Source organism: Lolium rigidum, chromosome 6, assembly GCF_022539505.1.
Source record: "Lolium rigidum isolate FL_2022 chromosome 6, APGP_CSIRO_Lrig_0.1, whole genome shotgun sequence".
NCBI lineage: Eukaryota > Viridiplantae > Streptophyta > Magnoliopsida > Poales > Poaceae > Lolium > Lolium rigidum.
Genome location: NC_061513.1, coordinates 190,292,400 through 190,302,680, shown reverse-complemented (window position 1 = coordinate 190,302,680; position 10,281 = coordinate 190,292,400).

Genomic DNA, 10,281 nt, shown 5'->3' with positions numbered 1-10,281 from the left:
CTTGGGTCTTCTTGAAATATGCAGGGATGAACTACGGGGCATCCCCAAGCTTAGACTCTTCACTCTTCTTGATCATAGTATATCATCCTCCTCTCTTGACCCTTGAAAACTTCCTCCACACCAAACTCGAAACAACTCATTAGAGGGTTAGTGCATAATCAAAATTTCACATGTTCAGAGGTGACACAATCATTCTTAACACTTCTGGACATTGCACAAAGCTACTGGAAGTTAATGGAACAAAGAAATCCACTCAACATAGTAAAAGAGGCAATGCGAAATAAAAGGCAGAATCTGTCAAAACAGAACAGTCCGTAAAGACGAATTTTCCAGGGGCACTTAACTTGCTCAGATGAAAATGCTCAAATTGAATGAAAGTTGCGTACATATCTTAGGATCACGCACGTAAATTTGCAGATTTTTCTGAGTTACCTACAGAGAACCCTGCCCAAATTCGTGACAGACAGAAATCTGTTTCTGCGCAGTAATCCAAATCTAGTATCAACCTTGCTATCAAAGACTTTACTTGGCACAACAATGCAATAAAATAAGATAAGGAGAGGTTGCTACAGTAATAACAACTTCCAAGACTCAAATATAAAACAAAATTGCTGTAGTAAAATAAAAACATGGGTTATCTCCCAAGAAGTGCTTTCTTTATAGCCATTAAGATGGGCTCAGCAATTTTAATGATGCACTCCCAAGAAATAGTAGTTGAAGCAAAAGAGAGCATCAAAAAGCAAATTCAAAACACATTTAAGTCTAACCCACTTCCTATGAAAAGGAATCTTGTAAATAAACAAATTCATGAAGCATAATGCAACAAGCATAGATAGATAAAACAAGTGTAACTTCAAAAATTTCAGCATATAGAGAGGTGTTTTAGTAACATGAAAATTTCTACAACCATATTTTCCTCTCTCATAATAACTTTCAGAGGCATCATGAACAAACTCAACAATATAAGTATCACATAAAGCATTCTTATTCACATGCATAAAAGTATCATTACTCTCCACATAAGCATAATCAATTTTATTAGTTGTAGTGGGAGCAAATTCAACAAAGTAGCTATCATTATTATTCTCATCATCAAATATAGGAGGCATATTGTAATCATAATTAAACTTATCCTCCATAGTAGGCGGCACCAAAAGACCACTATCATTATAATCATCATAAATAGGAGGCATATCATAATCAACATAAACTTTCTCCTCAATACCCGGAGGACTAAAGAGATCATTTTCATCAAAACCGACCTCCCCAAGCTTAAATTCTTTCATAGCATTAGCAACAATGGTGTTCAAAGCATTCATACTAATAACATTCCCATTAGCATGCATAAGTTCCATGGGTTTTTTAATTTTCTCTTCAAACACATCATGTCCTAATTCAAGATAAAGTTCATAAAGATCTCTCATTTTGTTGTTGTCTTCCATTAAGCCTTACTAGTGTAAAACAAGAGACAAAAAGATGCAATTGCAGGATCTAAAGGAAATAGCTTCGAGCACTTACAACGGCAACAGAAAATAACTTAGTTACCTGGGACCGGAGTGTGAGTGCCTTTTACCTTTCCTCCCCGGCAACGGCGCCAGAAAAGTGCTTGATGTCTACTCACGCTTCTATTCTTGTAGACAGTGTTGGGCCTCCAAGAGCAGAGGTTTGTAGAACAGCAGCAAGTTTCCCTTAAGTGGATCACCCAAGGTTTATCGAACTCAGGGAGGAAGAGGTCAAAGATATCCCTCTCAAGCAACCCTGCAATCACGATACAAGAAGTCTCTTGTGTCCCCAACACACCTAATACACTTGTCAGATGTATAGGTGCACTAGTTCGGCGAAGAGATAGTGAAATACAAGTGGTATGAATGAATATGAGCAGTAGTAACGACGCCAGAAAAGTGCTTGCTGGCGTGCAGTTGATGGTAGTAATATTGCAGGAAGTAAACATGCAGCAGAACAGTAAACAAGCGGTGTTTGTAGTATTGGAAACAAGGCCTAGGGATCATACTTTCACTAGTGTACACTCTCAACATTGATCACATAATAAATAAGTTCTCTTCCTTTGTGCTACATATACTCTTGTTTGATAATGAACACCATTCATTGCGTAGGGCTACAAGAGCACCTCAATGCCGGAGTTAACAAGCTCCACAACATTCGGCATTCATATTTAAGTAACCTTTAGAGCATAATAGATCTTTGCAACTTAAACCGAGTACTAACATAGCATACACACTGTCACCTTTACACTATGAAGGGGGAATAAATCACATCAATACTATCATAGTAATAATTAACTCCATAACCTACAACAGATTATGATCATAACCTACGCCAAGTACTACACGATGCACACACTGTCACCATTACACCGTGAAGGAGGAATAGACTACTTTAATAACATCACAAGAGTAGCACATAGACTAATAGCGATACAAAGCTCATCATATGGATCTCAATCATGCAAAGCAATTCATGAGATCATTGTATTGGGGTACAGAGAGAGAGATTAACCACATAGCTACCGGTAGAGCCCTCAGCCCCGGGGAAGAACTACTCCCTCCTCATCATAGGAGACAGCAGCGGCGATGAAGATGGCGGTGGTGTCGATGGAGGAGCCTTCCGGGGGCACTTCCCCGTCCCGGCGGCGTGCCGGAACAGAGACTCCTGTCCCCCAGATCTTGGATTCGCGATGGCGGCGGCTCTGGAAGGTTTCTCGTACCGTGGCTTTTTCGTCTCGAAGATTTAGGTCAGGGACCCTTAAATAGGCGAAGAGGCGGAGTCGGAAGGCTGACGGGGCCACCACACAATAGGGCAGCGCGCCTGGCTCCTTGGCCACGCCGCCTTGTTGTGTGGGCCCCCCAGGGCTCTCCTCTGGTGGCTCTCGGGTGTTCTGGAAGCTTCGTGGAATTCTAAGATGCTGGGCGTTGATTTCGTCCAATTCCGAGAATATTTCCTTACTAGGATTTCTGAAACCAAAAACAGCAGAAAACGGGAACTGGCACTTCGGCATCTCGTCAATTGGTTAGTTCCGGAAAACGCATCAAAATGATATAAAGTGTGAACAAAACATGTAGGTATTGTCATAAAACAAGCATGGAACATAAGAAATTATAGATACGTTTGAGACGTATCAGGCCACCACGCATGTGGGCAGTTGGCTGAGCCTGAGCTGCGTCCCCAGCCCCGCAAAGCAGGTACTCCGTTTGCTTATCCACTCTATCTGTCTGCATCCTCAATCTGTTCCTGTTCTGGAAGATGCTTAAAGTAGCAGATGTCTTCAGCTGTTTGTGCGTAAAGCCTCTGTGACACCATGCTCTATATTCTCTGTATCAGGTTGGTACCTCTAGGTTCCGTGCTGAGGCTATGGGGAACGAGAATAGCGCCCCACCTGCTGCAGGAGCATGGCCCGATCTGCATCACAAGAAGCGAAATGCCACTGCCGAGCCTGGGCGGGGACCGCCCGAGGGTAATTTTTTAACCAACTTACCATGATGTAGTCCGAATCGATACTCCCTCGGATCCAAATTAATTGACTCAACTATCCGTAGATACGGATGTATCTAGATGTGTTTTAGCTCTAGATACTACTACCTCCATCCCAAAGCTTAGGGCTTATATTATTTTTAGAAAGTCAAACTATACCATGTTTGACTAAGCTTTTACCAAAAATCATTAACATGCAAAATACAAAATTAATATCATTAAATAGGTTGTGAAATATATTTTCCTACGGTATCTACACAATATTATATTTGTTGATAGAATGTTCAAAAAATTTGGTCAAACTTTACTTGTTTTGATTTCTCAAAAATAAATAAGCCTTAAGCTTTGGGATGGAGGTATCTAGACAAAGCTGAGTCAACTAGTTTTTTTGTCTGTCCATAGCTAGTGTTCATGGTGCAAAAGGCTAAGAGCATCCACTATATGCATCAGTCTATCTCATACAGTAATTCAATATCACTGCCGAGGTCTGCCTTTTGTTTTGCTATTCATATGCAGACTGAAACTTTAGGGCCTTTACTCAAAAGGAAGATCAAAACTGCGGCTGATCAGGCTGCCCGTATGTTGATGTCGCCCCCATCTTATAAATGCCTCTACAAGCACAAGGCCACGCGCCAGCTAGGTGGTGATCTTTTAATGAATATGGTATATTTTCTTAATCCACAAAACATGCCTTGATTTTTGTCTGTTTATTGTCGGTTTTTTCTAATGCTTTCCAAAAGTTTAGAAACACCAAATTCGTTTGCTTACAATCATCATACAATAATGTTCATCTACTCTCCAGTTCCCCTAACCCAACAAAAAATCATCATACAGTAATGTTCATCGCACTCTCCTGCATCAGCACTGGTTCCTGTACCAGCTCCGTTTACTGCATCTACCCAGCAGGCCCCTACATCAGCATTGGTTCCTGTAGAGGCCCCATATACTACACCTGCCCGACGAGGCTCCTGCATCAGCACTAGTTCCTCTAGCTGCACCGTTTACTGCACCTGCCAAACAGTCTCCTGCATCAGCACTGGTTCCTCTAGAGGCACCGTTTACTACACCTGCCCAGCAGTCTCCTGCATCAGCACCAGGTCGTGTACCAGCCCAGGCTCCTGCACCTGCCCCAGCCAGATCACCGAGGTCTCAGCTCATTGTTGTGGCCACCCGTGTGGTGACCAGGACGCATTTGAATGCTATGTTCGTGAGTATATGATAGCATAACTGCTCTTATCTTGATGTCTTCTCTGCTCAAAGTCTCACATGGTTCAGTGCATTGGTGCCATTGACTATATTTTGGTGGTATCTCTTGCTTTGAATCAGAAATTGCCTAAAAGTATCTCCAAGGATCTCAATGCTGGCCGAAGGGGCAAGATATCCCTCGTCATGGAGAGTGTAGGTCTCACCGTGGAGGGACGGTACTCCGTCGGTCCCACGGATGGCCGTTTGGTCGTTACTTCCAGGTGGAAAAAGTTCATTGACGGTGCCAAACTTCGCATTGGATCAAAGTTGAAGGTTAAGATCTTTCGATGCCGCTATGACATGCTGGTCATAAAGTTTGCGGTTGTCTAGTTCTGTTGTCTCATGAGCCCTTAGAAAATGCATTTGTAGTTATACTTATATAAGGTTATCTTATCTGAACTGCTAATTAATTGTATGGGTGGTAAAACTCTGGCAAGCTTTTGCTCTTAGCAAGTATGTATGTATGATCAACTATTATGATAACTAATGTTTGTGTTCATCTTAATTTGCATTTCCGTTTTTCAAAAAAACTTAATTTCTATTTTGGGTGACCTGTTAGAGAACTATCAGATTGAACCCACAACATGATTCAAATAGATTCATTACACCGAGCCACATGTCTTGACCTTGCTATACACTACTTCCATTAATCAGTGCAAGAAGGCTTACCTGAGCTACCTGAACCACGACAGATTCGAATCCACCTTAGCTATCTAGAAATACAACCTTTGCAGAAAGAGGATTTGCAGTACGGGGAGGCTGACATTTGGGACCCATGAGCCAGCAGCGTCGTCAACGTTTTAAAGGCGGCAGGAGATCGAAAGAAAAAATAAGCCAAAAATCAGTTGGTAAACAAAATCCAAGAAAAGAAAGATTTCAATTGGGCTGCATCTGGACATCTGGGCCTTCGAACTATCCTGCTAGACCTTTTGACTCATACAATTTCAGCCCACTCCAAAACAGGAAAGTTCGGATTTTTCTAAAAAAAAATAGGAAAATCCTATATTCGCAAAAACAAAAAACAAGGAGATTCAACATATAAGTTTGTTTATGTAAAAATAAAGATTTAATTTATCCGTTTGCAATAGCTCAGAGCGAAATACACTGTTTATTGTCTGCAAAATAATCAAGATATCACATGTTTCTTGAACGGGGAGGCTGACATCGGGGACCCATGAGCCAGCAGTGTCGTCAACGTTTTAAAGGCGGCAGGGGATCGAAAATAAAAATAAAAACAAAAATCAGTTGGTAAAAAATACAAGAAAAGAAAACATTTATCGTTCTGAGAGGATGACATACGGGACCCATGAGGTAGCAGCATCCTCAACGTTTATTGTTTATAGAGGCTGACATGTGGGACCCGTGAGCCAGCAGCGTCGACAACGTTTTAAAGGCGGAAGGAGATCGAAAGAAAAAATAAGCCAAAAATCAGTTGGTAAACAAAATCCAAGAAAAGAAATATTTACCGTTCTGAGAGGATGACATGCGGGACCCATGAGGCAGCAGCATCCTCAACGATTCCAATGCGGCAGGGGGTCAAAAGAAAAAAAGGAAATAGCCAGAAATTAATTAGGGGTCAAAAATAAATCCATCAAAGGAAACTTTTATTAGTCATAAAGGATGACATGTGGGACCGACCTGCCAACAGCGTCCTAATCTTTACAAAGGGAGCAGGAGATCAAAAGAAAAAGGCAAATATCCAGAAATTAGGGGTCAAAAATAACTCCAAGAAAGGAAACTTTTATTGTTCGTAGAGGATGACATGCGGAACCCATGAGCCAACAGCTTACTCAACGTTTCAAAGGCGCATGAGATCGAAAGAAAAAGGCAAGTGACAAAATATTAGGAGCCAAAGATAATCCAAGAAAAGAAACTTTATTGTACATAGAGGATGACATGCGGGTCTCATTTAGCAGCAGCGGTCTCAACGTTTCAAATGCGGCTTGAGATCAAAAGAAAAAGAAAGTTGATTGTACATAGAGGATGACATGTGGGTCCCATGAGTCGACAGACTTACTCAACGTTTCCAAGGCGACAGGGGATCAAAAGAAAAAGGAAATAGCCAGAAAATCAGAGGGTGAAAAAAAACCAAGAAAAGAAACTTTTATTGTACATAGAGGATGACATGCGGGTCCCATGAGCCAGCAGGTTCCTGAACGTTTCAAACGTGGCATGAGATCGAAAGAAAAAGGCAAGTGACCAAATATCAGGAGCCAAATATAATTCAAAAAAGAAACTTGATTGTACATAGAGGATGACATGCGGGTCCCATTTAGCAGCAGTGGTATCACCGTTTGAGAGGCGGCACGGGATCGAAAGAAAAGTCAAGTGACCAATTATGAGGTGCCAAAAAAAACTCGAAGAAAAGAAACTTGATTACACATAGAGGATGACATGCGGGTCCCATTTAGCAGCAGCGGTATCACCGTTTGAGAGGCGGCACGGGACCGAAAGAAAAAGGCAAGTGACCAAATATGAGGTGCCAAAAAAAACTCCAAGAAAAGAAAGTTGATTGCAAAAAAGATGATGACATGCGAGTCCTATTTAGCAGCAATGGTCTCAACGTTTCCAAGGCGGCACAGGATCAAAACAAAAAGGAAGTAGCCAGAAATCAGGGGGTCAAAAAAATCCAAGAATAGAAAGAATTTTCGTGCATAAACGATGACATGTGGGACCCATGATCCTGCATCGTAAATGGCTCGATCGGAGAGCGTTGAACGAGATGGCGTGATCGAGAAAAAAAACAATGCTAGAGAGGCTGCCATCTGGGCCCTACATCCCTGGACGGTGCGGATTTGCGTTGACTCGGCCGGCGAACCCGAGAATTCGTGATGCACCACGCCCCGGGCCACCATACGCGACGTTTTGGATGTTTTCGTCGGGCTAGGTGGCCTCAAAAACGAGAAAAAAAAAGTTTTGACATGCACAACGGAGAGACCAAAAATCGTCGGCCATGGTGCACCAACAACCACGGCGCGACTTCAACTTCGTAGGCCATGGCAACTTTTCTTGTAGTGCTAGTATCACCTCATGGTGCTAATGCTTAACCAAATCCTACAAGCCTTAGATGCTTATGTATTAAACTATGTAAGATCCCTCTAATACCTATTTAGAAGACTTAACTGAACACATTGGTGAATCCTAATTAACTTCTTAGTTGCATATCCTCAACCTTAAACCACAACCTAGTAGAACCATAATGATCAATCACAATACCAACCTTGTATGTCACTTAATACCCACTCTACATGCTCCTACTCAATTAAACCTTACTTGAGGATAATAAACCACCTAGTTTAGGAACCCATTATTGATTACTTAGTGAAACAAATGGAAAGGTATAGTAAACCCTAATGGTTAACTTATGGAACCACTTTGATAACCATCATTTAATATGATAACCTAGAATCAACCATAGTAATAAACATGCCAATACTTGCTACATAGGGACCCATTCAACTTCATAATCAACTAGTCCCTACTAGTGAACAAAATGAATCCAATAGTAAACCCTAGAAGCACATAGCTCCTATTTGTAGTAGATCCTTTTCTTTATTAAGCATGTTCTTCAAAAGTTATTCTTTTGAAGTAAATATTAAACAAACCATAGAAAAAAAATAGTTCTTACTTGAAATACTTATTATTTCTTAGTTAACATGTTCTTCAAAAGTTATTGTTTTGAAGTATAATCTAAGTAATCATCCACCATACACTATAAGACTTAAAACTGACAACCACTATTTACATGTTATGCAACCATTATTCCTTTATATGTATGATTGTTATGATGCCTTATATCACTTGTTTATGATACTAAGATAACCAAACCTAATAAGAACCTTGTTTGAGAAACCATTCTAAAAGTACAACACACCCTAAAGAATCTTTACAACCCATCCAATCCTAAATCATCGAGGTTAGGTTACGCTCGGGGCGATTGCATCTCATACTATGCATTATAGCATCTTTGCCAGTTCTTTAAACATTGTACTTACCGGATAATGATGGTATGTCAGAATTTGAAGTTATCACGTATCGAAGCTTTTTCCTGCATAATCTTGCAGTCAAGAAAGGCAAGTTCATCGCTTGCTCATGCCATTTGATTATTTTTATCAAACTATATGCAAAGTACTATACTTATCACTCCTGCATTGAAAAACAAAATATTATTTTACAATTGTGAATATGACTATGTGGTGGGCAATGGAACCATGGTATGTGTTGATGGTGGAGGTTCCATTGCAAGGGTTCTACTCATCTAGGACTAATCACCAATGCAGTCTAGTGATTCTAGCGCCGTACATACCGCGTTAACCATGAGATCTATAATGGCTCTGGGGAAGTCAGATGTATCTTTTTCCTCTCGCATATCAACGGATCAGTGATAAGGGTTGACTGTATCAGTCTATCTGTTGGTAAAGGTGAGGACATTGGTCCGTAAGAGTCTACCAATAGGTATAGGAGAGGGAAGACTTGTTAAAGGTCTATGATGGATTGTAAGGGTTGTCCGGGTTAGTCTATCTATAGTGTACAGGACAGGGCATGTGAATTGTTCGGAACAGTCTACCTTAATGGTAAAGGTGAGAACAAATGTCTGGGTTAGTCTACCTGTAGTTAAAGGACAAGACAGACTTACAAAAGGGTGGGTATGCAGGGTCGCGGAGAAGACAGTGATTGGCTTGGTTCTTATATTGGGCCTCACACCAAGGAAGTGTGGACGGGAATAAGCTTCCCGGTTGGCAACAAGGATAAGTTCTCTTATGGCAAAAGTAACGCACCTCAGCAGAGTGTATTGAATTGTGACTGTCACTCCCTGTTCCGGGAAGGGAACTACGAACGCGGCAGGAAAGGAACTCCCTGAAGTTCTGGTCAACCTGTGAAGACTGATGGGCACAGTTTCCAGAATAAAATAAACCTTTTGAAGAAACGATTACGAAAACTCGCATTCGCCTATGACTTTCTGGTCTGTGGCTGTAGCTAGTGCATGATACACCTATTTCCTATAATGAACTTGCTGAGTACGCTCATACTCATTCCCTCCCTTTTTAACCCCCTTCTTAGATCAAAGTCACCGAAGGAGAAACTACCGTGGAACTTGAAGACAAAGGTGTCAACTGCAACAAGGTGGAGAACTCAAACAATGAAGTCAGTGGAGTCAACTTTTGCATCAGCTAGAGTGGAAACCTAGACTAGTCATAGAAGGGAACCATTTCCCTAATCCTAGCACCTAAGTAGTTAGAGTTCTATAGCAAGCCAAGTAGCTCTAGAGCTAGAGTTAGCAATAAGTTAGACTACGAGTTGTTCTTTTGGAGCTTTATTCGAAGTTTTACCTCACTGTAAAGTAGGAGGCTATGTTGATCTTCTGTAAACAGTTTGTGTATCCTTCTATAGACATGCCTTGGACTCACATATGTTTCTATTGTACCACTCTGAGGGATGTAATATGAGTGGTACGGTGTTTCACTTGTGTTATGTCAACGACTTGCGTACTACACCATGCAATGGTATGTTGGGTCACCGCAGCTGGTATCAGAGCAAATGCTTTGA